Here is a 17,972-nt window from a genome sequence, read left to right as displayed (position 1 = left end):
TTGCTTCCACTTTATTCTACTTTTATGCGGAAATACTTGGCTTCATGGGCTAGCCTTTGTCATACTGGTCCTTAAGCTTTAAGGGACCTCACTGTGCCTGCTATCATCAGCTTGAAGTCCTTAATAGTTTGTGAACAACCAGCTTTGATTTTTATTTTTTACTGGACCCTGCAAATAATACAGCTGGCCCTGATTCTAACGGATTCACATGGGCCCTCAGGTGCAGGCTGGGAGTTAACTTTTGCTTCCCTGAGACTCCGTAGGACCTATGCCCTCTGCTTCTTCTTTTCCCCTCTCTATCAGCATGGTAACTTCTCACCTTCCCCAAGTCAGTCCAATGGCCACTTCCCAGAGAGGGTTCATTCCTAGGCTTTCTACCCTGATGTAGATGCTGCCCCCACGTCAGGGAGGCAGGTTAGTAGAAAGGAGGGCTTGGGTGCAGTGTGGTTAAGCAATACCAATTCTGGCCCTGTCATTTTCTACCCGTGCAACTCACCCTTCTCTAGGCCTCAGTTATCCCATCCAGTGTGAAATAGCCCATTCCTGGAGGATCTGAGGAAGCTTGATCATGGCAACCAGCAGCCACTGTCACTTCATAGAAGGCCTCTCCTTTTGTCTTGAGTTGGCTCTTCTGAGGACACTCAGACCCACCCTCAAGAAGGGGCTACAGGATGGGGAGGACCAGAACAGGGTTCAAGGATGTACAGATACGAACTTGAACCCAGGTCTGGTTAGGTATGTGGCGTTGGGCAAGGTCTTCCTAACCAAGGCTCAGTTTCCTCACCTGCACAACGGGGATGGTGACAACCACTCCCTCAAGGACAGTTTTGGAGGGAAAAATCTTGAGAAGGTACAGTTAAATGCCCACAGGAGCAGAGGACATTACTGTGACTATTGCTATTATCTCCACGATCTAAATTAGAAGACAAAATCCCTTAGCAGGAGGGTGAGAGCTACCAAGCCTACACAGGATGCTGACAATAGAATAAAACCACATGTCCAGTGCCCAGGCTAGGCCCAAGCCCTCTCCGTTCTGGTTTGGAAGCCCAGGAACAAAGGGGAAATTGGGAAATGAGCCACATCCCCGCCCAAGCTCCTCAAGCTCCTGACATCGCCTACTTCAGGTAGCCACACACACTTACCCAGCCCTCAGTAGCAGATTCCCAGTACCGATATAGCTGGCTCATCAACTCACCTGCTAAGGCTTCTGCCAGTCGATCACAACTCCAGGCTGTGACAATGTTGGGGAAGGGAGGCGGCGGTGAAAGAGGTGCTGATTGGGTTCTATGCAGTCCAAGCACAGTGGCCACAAGTTCTGCAAGAAAGAGCAGAGGGGACGATGAGTTCTAGCTTCGGGCCAGCAAGCAACCCCTGAGTTTTCCAGCGGTGCTCTACATCTAGCATGCCTGGGTCCCTCAAACCACCTCCTGGGTGCTGTAATTCCTCTTGGAAGAGGCACAGGCTACTGAGGTTCATACCCGCGACCCTACACTACGCCTCAGTGGGTTCAATAGCCTGAATACAGACATTTAGCAGTTACATCCCCACACATACCACCACAATACCCCACCAACAGGCCTCCTGTCCTCCAGCTGGGTCTCTTCTTCTTCATCATTCCAAGACCAAAGACCGAGTGGACTTGCAGACCATATTCGGGTCCTTTGGGAGGCCCTCGTTGACCACGCCCCCTCTTTTTTTCTGCAGATTTGCAGCATATTGACCAAGTCTCTCCCAGATTTCCACGGCCTCATCAGAAAGTCGGTCTAATGTATGTCATCTGACATTGTTATCAGGGACGCAGGGATCATTTGGTGTTGGACGGAGAAGAGAGGGAGGGAGGGAGCAACAAGGACAGCACAGTCCGGGTGCAGTGAGGTGCACTGGACAGGCCAAACCTGTGGGTCAGCTTCAGTTAGGAGGCCTCCAGAGCTCCCTAAAGGTTTCCTGCTGTCTAGTTTCAAACATGTGGTGGCAATGGAAGGTGTGTGTGTGTGTGTGTGTGTGTGTGTGTGTGTGAGAGAGAGAGAGAGAGAGAGAGAGAGAGAGAGAGAGGTATTGAGATTTTTCTCTGCTGTTCTACAAATGAGGAAACTGGGACCCTTATAGGGGCACACTCTTCCCAGAATTCCTTAGTGAGTGAGGGGGCAAGGCCTGAAGTATACCATGTCTCCTCACTTTGCCCACTGCCGGCAGACTCAAGTATGAAGCCTGCTTTGACAGGCGACAGGCTCCTCTCAGCTGTGTCTCCAGACATCTGAGTGGGAGGGTGGGGGGATGAGCTATGGAAGACAGGAAGTCCCTAGGGCTGGAAAAAGTGCCACGGGGAAGAAGGCTTTCTCAGGACAAACTGCCCAGCCTGCTAGCCCTTCTTCCTCCAGCCTGGAGCCCTGAGGCCAGAGTTCAGGGAGGGCAGCACAGGGAACCTCTTGCAGCATCTCCACAGCTGCCAATAAGGAAGCCCCCCCCCCCAAGCCAGTCCACAGCGAATAGGCCTTTCTAAAACTCCCTTCTGGACCCTAAAAACTGCTGGCACAGCATACACTAGTATCGCCATCTTGGAGTAGGGCATGGAAACAGCAGTCCGGTGGGCTATCCTGCCACCTAGCAAGTCCATTTCTATAGCAATGCACACTGTTCATCAGTGGTTTCTCGGTGTCAGGCACGACAGCCCCAGAGTAAACACCAGGACAGAATGGACAAACCGGAGCATCCACGCACTCCCTCATCATCGAGAGGAGGTGAACCACACAGCAACAACACATAAATCCTACCAACAGAGCACGGACCTGGAAGCCAAACTTGGGTGAGTGTACCCTTGGAGATCACTCAGACCAAGGTCAAGAAGAGACAAGGGGACTCGGGGCTGTAGCATAGCCACAGCATACCCTCTGTAAGTCTGCTCTTCACCTGTGATCCTGTGTGAGTGAGTGCTTTGAGGAACAGGATTCAGTGCAAGTGGCATTTCCTGGGGTGGAGAGACATGGCTACAGGAGGCTCTGCTTCTGACCTTGACTCTCAGAAAGCTTAGGACTACAGAAGAAAGCATTCTACTTCACTGGACAGTGGAGAAGTGAGGGACAGCCAGTAGTCCAGCCCACTACCAGGAGGGGAAGAGGCCTCTACCTCAGGTGATTGGAGGGGTCACATGAACCCAAGGGGCTCCCCAGACAAGTGGGAGGGGGGCCCTTGTAGACCTCGCCTTTTAAGCTGCAACAGACAGCTGAGAGCAGGCGTCAAAAGTCAGGGTCCTTTGCATGAAGGGAGTAGTGTCTGAGAGGAACCCCAGCCCTTCTAGGGGGTCTGGGATGGTGTGTTTCTGGGCAGCTCAATGATGACAAAAGCATGTTCTCGCTGAGACAATCTATCCAGAGACATGCACAGGTAGTAGACTTCTCTAAGTAGTTGTAACACTTCAATAGCAGCTGAACCCAAACAAATCCTGAGGCCCGGGCCTAAGTGACAGGTCGAGCCCCTCCCTGGACTGCCCTGCTGCCCAACCTTCCTACTCTCCATACTCCACAGCTGCCTCACCTCTGCAACTGGATGCCTTATCCCTCTCCACAATACCAGAGGGTGCTTCCTCCAGGAAGCCTTCCCTCCCTCCCACCCTTTCCTAGGTCCGCATGTCCGCGGTTCTGGGTGGGAGGGGATAAAGCCTATCTCAGGCAGGGTTGAATCTTCTTCTTCTGAATCTGAAGGCTCTTCAAGCAGAGGCCGGTCATCCCCAGGGAAGAGACCCCACACACACACACAATGATCCTGTGGCGATCAGTCTCCTGGCAACACGTTTCAGAGACCAGCATCAAATGCGGCATCTGTCCTTCACCATCATCTTCATCTCCAGTAAGGACTGAAGGTGAAGCTGAACTTGGGGGTGCAAAGAGGGTTCCCCAGTAGGAAGGTAGGAAGGCTTAACGGGTTCTCTGTTGTAGATGACACCATAAATGTATACCATTCCCCCAATAATTGCCTATTAAAATAAGACCACAAGAACCCTAAGGAGCAAAGGAAGAGGTATGGGGCCAGACAAGGACACTGACTCTGTACTCCCGCAGTGTGGCCCTTCATACCCAGCCTGCACAGCAGCCTCCCCACCTTGCCATGGGTAACTAGGGCAGACAGGGTCTCAGTTGACCCCCACTGCTAGGGTCCACGCACATAAACCCTCTGTGTGGGTCTCTTGTCTTCGTCCTCCCAATTCCAGTTCTGTTCTAAAAGTATGTGTGACCACTACCCCTTAGCCCACCACCCACCAGAAAGACAGGCTAATTCAACCATCTCTGATGGGTCCCTGTTCCCTCTTCAGTGGAAGGTCTGAACCTCAACAAGACAAGGTCATTATGGGTCTCAGGTCTTTTTCTGTCCCCACTGTGCCAGCACCAATTCCTGCTAGCAGCAGTCTGATGCAGCCACCCACTCCACACAGGCCACAGCACCCACTCCCAGCCTCAGATCCCCTTTGCTAAGAAAGGAAGCCCCTACTGAGCAGAGGGGGGCATAACTGAGCCAAAGCTCACAGGCTGGGCGAGGGAAGGTCACCAGGTCCACCCTATGAGAGAAGACAGCCATACAAGAACAGCTGTAGAGGCAGTTGCTTGTACACGTAGGAGTGGGTGTAGGATGGGTGAGGACGCCATCCCTAAAGGTGTGCAAGCAGAGGGAGGGCCCCGTGTCACAGGTACATCAGAAACAAGCTGGACTTCGACTTCTCAGACTCCCCTGAGGACCAAATCACTCAGATGACTGCTGTGCCTATAGCGTCTTGTCCTCTCCCTGGACAGAATGTGGATCTGGAAGACAGCCCAGAAATTTAAATAGCTAACCAGATCTCCCAGGTGATCCTCAACATCTGGAAAGATGGAGAACACTGACAGGTGACCTTCCAGGTCTTTCTTGGGCCTAGAGATTATCAGCTTTGAATATCCCTCTCCATTTCCCCAAACCTTTCTAGAGAGGCCAGCCCTCCCGGGCAGTGACTAGGAAGGGATAGAGATAAGATTGGGAGAATTCGTCCCACAGTGGTGGTACTAGCCCAGCTCCTTCCTAGCCCCTCAGCCCCAAGAGCCACAAGCTTAGCATGGGGCAGGGTTGGGGAAGCAACAGCTGCTGCCCAGTGAGGCTCCCGAAAAAAGCAATTATCTTGCTCTTAGCAGAAAGGCACTGGTCCTTTAACCACGCCCCCCCAATACACACACACACACACACACACACACACACACACTCACCCAGGCCAAGATGCTGTAGTAGCCCTCATTACCACCCCCTCCAGACTCCAGATTTCTGCCTTGCACCACCTCCATCCTCCGAGCACACTTCCAACACTTAAATCATTTAGCCCGCTAAACCGGAGACGGCAAAATGGGTGCTATTTCTTAAAAACATACAGAGAGCATATTAAATTATTGATAGCCATTAAACAGGAGGAAAATATTAAACAGCTCTCAGCCCTTATCAATCATTCATGCAGTTTCCACTGGGGTGTTTTCTGGAGCGATCACTCGGGCAGCCCGGGGAGCTGGCTTCTGCCAGCAAGGAAGGCAGTGGCTGGAAAGAGGCCAGCAGGAGGCTGGCCCCAGCCCCGACAGTCACCTTGGATAGGGGTATGTGGGGGCAGGGAGGTGAGCTTCGCGCTTGCTAATGTGCCATCCTCTGCTCTTCCTGACATTATTAACAAAGGGAGACTCCAGCACCGCCTCCAGGAGGCTCGTAATTAAATCCAGCCTGCTTTTATTGGGCACCTACTATATATCAGACCTGCAGGATGCACAAATAAACAAGCCCCAAGGCCCTCGGGGGGTAAAGGTGGTGGTAGAGAGCCCAGTGCAAGAAAGTGTGGCTTTGCTGCCCAATAATGGAGCCAACACTACAAGTCCACGTGGAGGTGATGCAAAGAAGAGGGGCCAGCTGCGGCTGCAAGAGGCTGCCAAGAAAGGATTCACTGAAGTAATTCCCAGGGACGTTCTTAGATGGGAACAGAAAATTGTCCTGAAGGGAAGCAGGGAGTGGCACGAAGGGGATAAGTAGCTCAGGGAAAGGCTGAACCTCTCCAGGACTGCTTGAGTGGCAGGTTCTGGATAGGCGGGATGGGAGTTTGGGCACAGGGACCGGAAAGCATAACAGGTAGGAGGCTAGCAGCCTCAGTATACACAAGCAGGAGCTTGAGGTTCACCCCAGCTGCCAGGCCAGTATCCCCACCACACTGGTACGGCAGATCCATTTCCTGGCTCTGATTCAGGACACCTAAGCCAGTATGACGCAGGCCCCGAGGCTGTAGGTCCAAGGTCCTGCTGCGTTCAGCCACAGACAGGCCTGGCAATGCTACCCTCGGGAGACAGGATCCCCACTGCTGCCTACCTGTGCCAAGGACCCAGATACCAGGGTTATGGGAGCCAGCAGACACCTGATACTGCCCCACCTCATAGCACAGGGACCAGCCACAGTCAGAGGCCATGTGAGGATCCCAGGCCCAGCTGGGTTGCTTCGCCTGACCCTGCCTAGCTCCTCCAGCCATGCCCAGCACATATTGGTCTTTCTGAATGTTTTTCCGAGCTGTCAGTTGTGGCAGAGGCCCTGCCAAGTGTGGCTCACACCCTCATCAGAGCAAGCTGCTGTCTCAGGGAGATGTTTTACAGAGAAAAGATGTTTACCATCACACCAGGGACTGTCAAGACATCACCAGGAGAATTTCAGTCTGCAAAGTCAAAGGGTCCCTTTCTCAGCTGCTTGGGAAAAGTGGCCTTGGATTCAGGAAACATACTTTGGGCTGAAGGGGCCTATGGAGTAGGAATATGGGTACATAAAGCTAATGCAGAGGTAGGACCCTGAATCCAGTCCTTGCTCTGACATCAACTGTCCCCTCCTGGGCTCTGCTTGTATACACAGTGACAGAGACACATTCGGGACAGAAAAGCTACATGGCTCCCATGAGCCTCCTGAGTAGCTGGCTGCAGCCTGCCAGAAACATGGAATTCCAGATGTTGACCCCAACCAACACTGCTCTGTTAACGCTCAGACTCAGAGTGACATCATGCTTTGGTCCCTCCCTCATTTGTGGTCCTAACACCATTGTCTCAGGGGCCCTGCATCTTCTTGTTATCACTTAGCTGGGTTGTTACATATCCACTTCTCTCTAGTACAGGTTTCAGAGAGGTGCAGGGCCCTGGGCGGAGCTTGGGAGCTGGCTATCTAGAAAATTCTGCCGGCCAGCAAAAGCAAGACCCAAATGGGCAAATGACTCCATAATCCAAAACCAACACACCTGGCTCCAGCTGACATCGTCTTAATAGCCCGTGTCGCTGTCAAATCTCCAGTCTTCCAGTTCTTCCCTCGCTGGCACTGTTCACCGAAGACGTACCGCAGGCACTCTACCACCCTGACTGCCATGCCCCAGGGCCTTTGCCTATGCTGGTGCTTTCTCTACCCAGTCAAATTCTGCTCTCTCCTTCAGCAACCGCTGCACACTTTATACATTACCCTAGACTGAATTCTGGTCACATCTGTTCTGAGCTAAATAGGGGACATCATGAATACAAACAGGGTTTCTTTCATCAGCCCTTGGCACACAGGGTCGGAGGGAGCCTCTAGCTTGACTGCACTCAAACCCACCCACCCCAGCTCCCGATCTACCATCCAGAACCAGTGTTTCCTAGTGGATAACCTGCACAGCTCTGATGGCAATGTGAGAAGCCATCCCCCAGAGGAAGGGTGAGCTGCTCGTAGCCAGATGTAATGAGACCGTACGTACTCTTGGAGTTCCTAAGCCAAAGGAAGGGGCAGGCTTGGGAATTTCCAGGCAAATGCCAACAGAAATTGGCCACAAATGAATCATTAACTTTCAAGTTGAGAGCTCAAGTGCTTGTGCCAAGGTCTTTGACTCTGGCCTATGTGGGCCACTTGGCTTCGCCTGGCTCAGGCCTGAGGGCACCCCCACCCCTGTCCCGCCCCCACTGGCCATCTGCTTTACCCCGTGGCTTCTGTCCACCAAGAAGCAAGACCATTTGAGCCGGAGAAGCCCTGATGTCTGATGGGAGCGGATTCGCCTTTCCTCAAGAGCCACTTCAAACCTCTGTCCACAATACCCACGCCCTTCCATCACACTGCCCGCTCAAGCTGGCCAAATCCTTTCTGTCCTTCAAGGTCTGGATGCATTCCTGTCTCCTTCTATCTAAGCCCCATGACCCTCCAAGTCCTCTCAGCCCTACACACGTCTCTGTGAGGTCTGTCTGAACTGGCCTGAGCGCCTGGGACTCATTTCTACTAGGGACTCTGTCTACTCTTCCGCACCCCACCTGACACAGGCTCTATTTGAACCCCACAGCTCTAAATTCAGGACTGTGGCTTGTTGGGTTGGTGCAGGCCTGCAGCTCTCACTATGTTCTGGTAGGAAGGGATCCTCAGGCTTCTTTTCAGGGCCTGGTGGACCAAAGGTAGCGGATCAAGGTGACCTCAAGTCTAGAGTAGGGGAGCTGGGTGGTGCCAAATGCCAGTTCCCTTGTAGCCAGCAAAGACCAGAAACAACAGCTTCATTCCTCAGTGTGCCACCCTACAGAGGCCTGGTTGCCACACAGCTGATTATAGCAGACAGGAAGTCCAGAAGCATAGACAGAACCTCACAAATAGGCATCCCTGCTGCAATGCCATTCACCATGAAGTCGCCTGGCTTTCCAGATTCAGGGCCACCCATACAGTAACAGGCCACTAAGCAGAATGACGGGTGCCGCCGCCTTGTCTATGCGACCACATCCAGTATATGACCATGCAGCACCCTTATCCTTCCTCCGCCATATGGAGAGGGATAAAGACTGTGACCGCAGCATCAAAGGGAGACTCCAAGTTCCACAGAGAGTTGGACGGTGCTGAAGTCATTGTCTGAGATCCCAGCTTCTATCCGTCACTAATGCCCTCACAGTCCCCCTTTCCCAAGCTCAGAGCTTTGACAAGTTCTGTGGGCATTATCTCAGCCACCATCCTGCCTTCCTCTCAGAGCCTTTGTTCATCTGGTCCTCAAAATGGCCCTGTGAAGTTAGGTATGCTGGCTCAGGACTGTAACTTTAGCACTCAGGAGGCTAAGGCAGGAGGATTTCAAATCTGATGTCAGTCTCGGCACGTTATTAAGATTCTGTTTCAAGGAAGAGTGCTTGCTTTGCATGATGAGGCCCTGGGTTCCATCTCTAGCACTACAAACAGGACACAGAGAATGACTCCTCGAGGCAGCAGGTGAAGGTCATTATTATCACGTGACACACGGAGAACCCCAAGCCTGACTGGGAAAAAGCCTGAATTACCTATTATTCTAGCTAGCACCCTCCATCTGAACCTAACTCCAAAATAGCTATCCTTGAAGCCATTAGCAAAAAGGAAAAGACAGGACGGAGAGGTAGAAGGAACTGCCCACAGTCATGTGTTCTTGACAGAACCCGGATTGTGCTTTGGGAATGGGTTTCTGTGACACAGTCTTCTTCCTATGGTCTGGCTTGCAGCTGGTGGACATAGTGGGGGAGAAACAGAGACTGTATAGGGATCTGGGGATGGGGGTCAGAAAGATAGGCAAAAGGTTCTGAGGAGATAAGGCTATCTCCATACTGCTTGCAGGGTTCCTGGCATGGCCACTCTTTCCTGATGATAAGGGCAGAAAGTCTTATTCAGGAACCTATGATCAGGCCAAATGACTGGAACACACTGAGCATTTTGTGTGCTTACATACATACACATGCATGCATAAACAGCCTCCTTATATACCCCATGTCTGCATACGCATGCATACAAGGTAAGTCAGAGGCTGTATGCACGTGTGTGTATATATAGACATACCCCCATTACATTCCTGATGATCACGCATGTCAAATGTAAGCATGTACACTGGTTAATAAGCAGACATCTGGCCCACAAGACCAAGTACTGCCCTGAATGCTGGCAGGTACACCCGTATGGCACACCATGTCCATTTGCACTTGAATCAAGAGCAAGGATGTGAACAGCCTCTGGTGCATGTGCGTGTGGCCCCAGATAAGGCTCAGGACACATGTGCGCACACTCGTGCACAGTAGTTCCGGAGGCCAGGACAGGGAGACGAGCAAAGAGAGCAGGTGGCAGGCAGCCATCTACAGGACCAGCTGAAGAACCCTGACTGCTGCTGTGCTGCATGGCTGTGACTGCTCGGAGCAGCACCATAAATCAGGAAGCCACTTGCTGCAGCTGCTTAAATCACTGCTGCTGGACTTGGCGCTCACAACGAAGCACCAGCAGCTGGGAGGAGAAAAGGAGGAAGATGTTGGCATTTTGCATCCTTCACCTAGGACTGCCTCCCCACCTGCACGGAGATAGACCCCATTGCCCTGCTGGCTACTAGGCCCTTCTTGCTTTAACCTTTCCTCTACCTTGTTCAGCCAAGCCTCAAAGCACATTCACAGACTGGGCACTGGCCTCCAGGCCTAGCACTGACAGCTTCTACCAGTGACTAGTATCCTATGGGCACATGGGGGCGGGGAGGGGAGGCAGACAGTCTATTCCTCAAAAAGAACACTGTGGGTTGTCACCAGACCAGGCATTTAAGCATGAATCTACCGTCAGTTCCACCCAGGAGGAGTTCCCTCCCTTGGCCCACATCACTTCCCGTCTGTAAAGTGGGGATGGGCTCAGGGCCTCCAGAGCTGCTCAAGCTGAGGATCTGCTGCTGGGGAAAAGATCTCGTGGATGCTGATTAATTATGACTATTAATAATACAGCCATCTGTAGCTCGTGGTACAGCACATATGATTAAAACCGGGCCCTGTGCCCCGGCGGCAGAATAAATAGGTCTCTGAATGGGCCACTGGTGTCACCACCAGGCTGAGAGTGGATGCATGGTGATGAAGCACTGGGGAGGAGCTGTTTGTGCTGCTCAAACAGATGAGGAGAGCAGAGACAGCCAGGAAGGCAGACAGGCAGGCAGACAGACAGACGATGGGGACCTGTTCATCAGACAGTGAACACCAGACAGTCCCTGAGGCCAAGCCTCAGGGAAGGATTCTCTGCGCCTGCCCCCTAGGGAAAAGAGCTTGCTAGGCGCTAGCTCTTCTCAGCTTTGCCCTGTTGTTGCCTAGAGCCCTGAGCTTCAATTGAAGATGCCTCATAGGCTGTGGGCTGCAAGACAGAGTAAGCACGGTGACAGATTCTGGCCACATCATCTTACACCACTGTCTGGTGTCCTCCTTGGTTCCCCACCCCCAGCCCTGCACCAAGTTATCTCCCTGCACAGTACAAGCCTTTCTGACACACCTCCCTCCCCCATAGTCAGACAGTGGGTGCAGCCGCCATCCCTCAGTCCTAGGGGCTCAGGCCCTCTGGCCTTGCTGTGAACAAGAATGCACTCTAGATGTTCATATGGCTTCCCACTGGTCAGACCATGAGCGGCTCCTGCTGAGCACCCTGTCACTCTGGCTGTAGGCAAATAGATGGCACAGGAGCTTCCAAACCCTACTCTAAATGGATACACACTATGAACTGTGGGCTTGCACAACGGCTCGTTTGCTATTGGTGACCCATCTGATGGATCAAGAAACTCACTTCCCAGGCCACAGCGACTTTAAGAAATAAGCCAGTCCAGATTAAACACCATTTGTGGTTCCAGGACAGGAACCAAAAAGCTACGGAGAAACCCTGTCTCGAAAATAAAAATAAAATAAAATAAAATAAAATAACAAAACAAAAAAAACCCACTATTTGTGGGCTGGAAAAGGGTACTGGGGACCACCTTCTGAGCTATCAGTGTGAGTAGCTGGTCAGGAGATGAGGGCTATGGCTTCAGGCCAGGTTTCTGCGTTCACCTTTTGTGTGATCTCAAGCAAGTCCTTTGCCAAGTCAGGGCCTTGATGTATCAGCTGTGAAATGGGATGGATGGGGTTGCTCTCCCACTGCAGGCATGAAAGCAATGGTGGAGTCAAATGTTCTGGAAAAGACTGAAAGGCAGCTGTGCTCCCCAAACCACAGTTCAAATGCTGGTGAGGCCACTAAAGTACACGGTTCAGGAATCTGAAAGCAGGTATGCCCTGGGAAAGCACAGTGTGTGTGTGTGTGTGTGTGTGTGTGTGTGTAGCCTCGTGAGTATGCAAAGTGGATGACCTCTCTGCAGTGCTCCCCATGCGAACCTCTGTAACTTTCCCGACTGTGGTGATCCTTCTAGACTCTGGTTGTCATACCTCCTGTCACCCACACTGAATCTAGTCACAGGCCAGCCCCAAGGATTGGCCCAGGAACAACTGTTAGTCATACCAGGAGCTTCTAGGTTCTATACTGGCTAGCTAACCCCCGTGTTTAGCTCTAGAGAGGCAATGAAATCCAACAACAAGATCCTGGGGTGACTAATGACAGCACAAGTACCCCCAAGGTCCTTACCCACACCTATGGTAGGCATTACTAATCAATCCCTGTGCTCTCTTGTGGTCTTTGAATTCTCATCCTACATGGTGCCCTGGGCAGTCATTCCTAGACAGGGCATAACACAAAGTATTTGACATCCCTGGTAATCACACTCCACTGGGATAAATCACAGCTAACGTAAGTGAGGCCTAGTCTTGGTTCTGGCCTGGGAGATATCAGATGGCAGATGCAAGCTTGGGACCCCAGTCTGAGATCTTCAGGGTAAACATCCAGTGAGCGTGAAGGCAGGAGATGGTTGTGTTGCTGGACCCTCCCAGACTCTTGGCGCAAACCCAGTAGGAGCCCAGCAGCTTCCCTCTGACTGGACCCTGGGCCTGGGATTTCTCTGTCGGTTTGACAGGGCAGTGACAGGCCACCAGAATCTGTCCTTCCAGTAGCTCTCTGTAGCCACAGTCCTGAAACAGAACTCCACGAGCCCTCAGAGAAAGGGCAACCCAAGTAACATTCCAATTCTCCTCCTGCTCAATGTCCGGCCCTCCTCATGGATGTCCTCAGAATGTTCTACTTAAAGTCAACTCACAACTTTGGTTTAAATACATTTCTAAAAAATGTTTAAATACATTCTAAAATTCACAGCACTACCTTAATATGGGATTAGCTTTAACCACCATGAACGCAAGTTAAAGATGAGAGGAGACTCATGAATGAGATGGTACTATGGGCTATCGTCCACAGGCCGAGAGGCGGCGTGGTCTGGGAATAGACAGGATTTCTTGGTCATCTCTGTCAACCTTTTAGGAGCATGAGTTCATCTCAGCAAGGTTCACGGGATCTGAGGGGTGGCCGGCCACTCACAGCCACTCTGTTGACAAACGGGGAGAGTCGGAGACACGGACTCACTGACTCAAGGTCGCACAGCAGTGAGTGGCTGAGCCTGGCTATTGAAGCCTTCTGAGTATTGAAGCCAAGGTTCCTCACTGGCTGCGGCACTGCCATGTCAATGCTACACAGTCACTGAGGCAGAGTGAAGTCACCCTGACCCACGGCTGTGCTAATAGCTTTTACACCTGAGGTTAACAGCTATGATTTAAGAGGTTGTTTGTCTTAATTTTCAGGAGCCAGCTTCTGAGTAGGTACTAATGCATCGGCCTGGGAAGTTCACCTTTTAGAAAATCTTTACAGCACTTCAAGACAGTTTGGTGACAACTGGAAGCAACGTCTGCCCTTTGCCTCTCTTTCCACCACAGAGCAGCAAACATGCATATGCTGCCTGGGATACACACACACACACACACACAGAGAGAGAGAGAGAGAGAGAGAGAGAGAGAGAGAGAGAGAGAGAGAGACTGTTTGAAAGCTACCACGAGGGCCAGTGAGGCTCACAGCCTCCTTGTTAGATTTGGAAGGAGTCACAGGCTAGAATTATGACCCTCTTGGGAACCTCAACAGTGGAGGATCCCTCCCTCCAAATTAAAGATTCTAGTTGCAGTACAGGATTGGGGAAAGGCAGATGGAGCAGTACTAACCAGGCACTTGCTGATAGCTTGCAGAAGTTTATTGACCTCCATAAAGCCCATAGCCACAGTAAGGATTCAATGTCAATGAGGCAAAAGCCTGCACAGGGGTTTTTGCACTAGGAGACTGTCACAGCCCTCCCTGCTCTATCCCATACTAACCAGCTCCCTTGGGCTCCAGCCAGACTCAGCCTACTGGCCCTGGATGACTCACAAAATGACCTTTCCAGTCCCAAAGCCCTGAGGCTCGTCCACTGCATTCTGGAGTCTCAGGTAGAAACGCCAAGACCCAGGAAGGAGAGGAACATGTCTAGGCTCCTCATGGTGACCAGCACACAGCACAGGGAAACTGAGTCTGTAGCTGCCCCTTCTGGCTTCGAATCCCAGTGGACACACCAGAGGCAGTTGCTATGTCACAATCAGCATTTCCCAGCTGAGCACACGGAGCAGCAGTGGCACCTAGGGCCCAGGTCCAGGAGAAAGTAAACAGTGTTCCATGCCCAAGGCACGCACCTTCTAAGCAATGCCAGGTCTATTCTTCTAGGTGGGGTTTCTAAACCCTCTGTACCCAGGTTGCAGGCTCCACCCCCTGCACACAGCTCCACTGAGCCCAGGCAACCTACAAGCCAAGCTTCAGAGAGCCATGGTCCCAGAAGCACTGAAACAAAGCCCAAGACAGTTCCACCCACACTGCCCGAGGAGGCTGGCACAGTGCCCCAGGCAGTGGGGCCTGCTAGCATTGGGTTTGACTGGACCCATGAAGCCACTCTCAGGGATGTCAACAGACCCAGAAAACCAGTGCATCCACCATGACACTACCCTTCCTCTGTCTGCTTTCCCTCAGTCAGTTCCCCTCTTCCTTCACGGTTCCTTCTGGATCAACTGATGCCCACTCCACAGAGCCCAGGGCCCAACACCCATAAGCTGAACCCAGAAACCAAGCAATAACCTTGACTCTGACCCTGCCTTCAGCCAAGCTCCCTGGTAGCCTGCCATATTATGTGCCCCCCCCAAATTTCCTTTGCTGGCAGGAGGACAACATCTCTTCACTGGCTCCCTCGCTCACCCAATTCTCTTCCCTGCACTGGTATAACTTGTCCTGTTTGCTGTCTCCACCCTGTGTGCTTCTGGTGCCTGCTCACCTCATTTTATAAACTCCTCTCTACTGCTCCACAGTACCTTCAGATGCACCAAATGAACTCCTGCCCCAGGGCCTTTGCACTCGTTTTTCCCTCTCAAATTCCCTGCCCACACAGCTCTAGAGTGTCCCAAGAGGTCCTTCCGTGGGTACCCTTATCTAAAACACATGGCGTCCTGTAACGACCCAATGCCATTCCTATACTGCATGCCCCAAAAGCGGATTCCTTACGTATGTATTTAATCTGCCCTCCATGGTCCCATCCGTCTCTGCCCAATAACAACGGCTCAGGAGGGCAGGCACCTAGTCAGGCTAATCTCTGGGCTCATGTCCAACGGCTGGCACAAAATGGCAGCCCAGGGTTTGCTGAAAGGAAAAATGAGAGAACATCCATCCACAAGCTCCCCCACTCCCTGGATGAGGATGCTGGGAACTGAGAACAGCCATGACTGCCTGGGAGTCTGTGAGGAAGAGGCAGAGGCAGAGCCTAGGCTTCCTGAGGTCCAGCCAGACCAGAGAGGTACCCAGCACCACAGACAAAAACAGGACATAGATGGCTTCCACATCTCCTTTGAGACTCAAATACCACCTCTCTGCCTACCACATCCTGTCTTTGGAGCCAAGCTAGTCTCCGCATGTGCCTGGCTGGCTCCTAGCCATCCTTTCGAGAACCCCTGTCTAGGCCATCCCAGTTCCCTTCCTCAACATGCCCCCCCAGAGCTGCCTTGAGCTGCCGGGGAGAGTCAGAGGCAGGGGAGGCCTGTTGTCCTGGGGTGGGGCAGGATGAGGGGGCCGAGCCAAATTCAGGTCACATTGCTGCACTCACAGCCCTGCGAGGGCTAAAAATAGCCATGTTTATGCTTGCAGAGCTGGGACTCTGCCTCTCAGTCAGCAAGCTCAGGGGCTTTACTGCCATCCCAGGAGGCCTGGTCCAAGTCAAACTTTGGCCAGGCCTTCTGGGTTGGTTACTGCCTCTGTTTTTAAGGTGGGGTAGAGGCACGCCGAGTAGGCACATGGCCCTGCATGTGTGTTTTGAGGGACAGAGGAATTGGCCAGATCCTGGTCCAACCAGTTTATGCCAAAGCCTCCAGGATCACAGTGGCATGGTACTCTGGGAGGCAGATGGAAGGCTTATTTGCTGTGTCGCGAGGGCAGGTCTCTGGTCCTCAGTTATCTCATTCATTATGCCAACTGCCAGTGGAGAATGGACACCTGTTCCTTACGGGGCATGCTCAGTATGGATGGGCAGTACCCATAGTACCACGTACAAGTTGGCAGCGGGGAGCTAAGGAATGAGAAACGAGGCCACCCCTGGGCCCCACAGCCATCTTCATGCCAGATGATGACACACCTGCCAGGACAGTTGTCACCTGACCCTGTGCTTCCCTCCCTGACCTGGTTTACCCTGGACTTTAATATCCAAAGGGCAGGTGGTGGACCCTGTCTAGAGAAAACCCCTCCCTCCATGCACAGGTGGCCTAGTCTCTGACCTGCAGTTCCATAAAGCTGGCTCCATACACCATGCAAAACATGACAGGGACACGGATGGGGCCTGGCTGACCCCCTGCTTGAAGGTATTGAGGGTGTACTGCTCATTCAACCTCCCCTTGTGTCTGTGCCTTCGTTTGCTCTTCCTGGTGCCTCCCATGTCCCTTCCCTCGTGCTTTGGCCCAGGAGAACCCTTATTCCCCGTTTTCCCATCAGAGTGAGCTCAGCTCTCTGCCTGCGCTGCATACCCGGCTCCATTAGTAGCTCCCTTGGCCTGAGTTCTTTCCCTCCTCAACACAAATACAGGAAGATGTGTGCAGGTGTGTGCCGGACCACCCTGGAGGGGAAGAGCTAGCTTCTCCTTTCTCTCTGCCCCAGCCAAGTGTACCCCCAACAGCCCCCTTCAAGGTCCCCTCAAGAGCCTTCCATATTGCAGTCAGCTCCTTCCCTCCAGGGGCTCCCATCCTCTTGGGATGCTCTGGAGGCAGAGACTCTGTGCTCCTCAGACCTGCAGTTTTCCACCCTGCTTCCAAGGCACCTGCCCATCCATGCAGAGAGTGGCTCATTGTCTGGTCAATAAGCCCCAGGATCAGAGTGATGGGTCTTACACTCTACACCTCCTGGACCACCGCAGTGCTCTGGAGCCCAGAAGAATAGCCCTCTGGGAGCCACTTTACCTGAGTCCTCTAAGGCACGGTTGCTGTTCAAGACTGTCATGATGTAAACTTAGGCCCTAGCTAGTTCTGCAGATGCGAAGCTGGTGTCCTCTGTAGCCTCTTTCTGCTAGAAACAGGTCATCCTTCGGGATGTAGCACAGAGGCCTCCTTCCTCCTCTGGGAAGCCCTCTCCTATTGCCCTTCCCTAACAGGCTGGCTTGCAGGCGGCTCCCTTCCTTGTTCATTAGACACCCATGTTGTGGAAAGTTCCTGATCTGTCTGTTCCCAATGAGTCTCTGAGCTCCTGAGCTGGGCCACTCCTTCACGACCTGATACCTGTTGTCAAGGCAGAAGTTGGGGCCAAATGTAGTAGGATCAAATCAGTGGGCTATTCCAGCTATTCCCATGACTGGCCCCTTGAGAGTAAGAGGAAGTCAGCTGACCCCTACAATGCACTATAGCCACCTCCCCTTCCACAGCACAGAAGCAGGTGTTTTGAGGTTAAGGCCTCAAGGGCCTTGGAGAAGAATCTCCACAGAACTGTGAAATGGAACAAACGAGGGTTCCAGACTGGGCGCAGAGGTTCCCTACTGGAGTACAGTTGGAGGGCCTCTGTCTTCCATGACCCTCTCATGACCCTGCTTCATGAGATTCCCAAGGCCTCGCATGCTGCCCTCCTGGAAGAACAGACACTGGTTGAGCATCCAGAGACATTTCCTGGGGTTCTCAGAGACTAGGGAGGGAGAAGCACCTCACAGGCAGCCTAGGGGAGGCCCAAGAGCACCTTGCTCAGTGTGGCGAAAGGTCCCTCTTCCAGAA

At 52.5% G+C, this 17,972-nt stretch overlaps 1 protein-coding gene across 4 annotated transcripts in view; it reads right to left on the bottom strand.

Moving 5' to 3' along the window:
• The window catches only part of Zmiz1 (zinc finger MIZ-type containing 1), a 200,528-nt gene that overhangs the window by 156,405 nt on the left and 26,151 nt on the right, over nucleotides 1-17,972 (bottom strand). For all 4 annotated transcript variants that reach the window (XM_041662299.1, XM_041662295.1, XM_041662296.1 and 1 more), the window contains exon 2: nucleotides 1,196-1,315. The gene's annotated coding sequence lies outside the window, so the exon portion shown is untranslated. The remainder of the gene's footprint in view (nucleotides 1-1,195; nucleotides 1,316-17,972) is intronic.

This window comes from Microtus oregoni, unplaced genomic scaffold, assembly GCF_018167655.1.
Source record: "Microtus oregoni isolate MIOR12 unplaced genomic scaffold, Mior012 000013F_ref0000133, whole genome shotgun sequence".
Classification (NCBI taxonomy): Eukaryota; Metazoa; Chordata; class Mammalia; order Rodentia; family Cricetidae; genus Microtus; species Microtus oregoni.
Note: the sequence above shows the minus strand (reverse complement) of the source record. Positions and strands in the feature narration are given on the sequence as shown.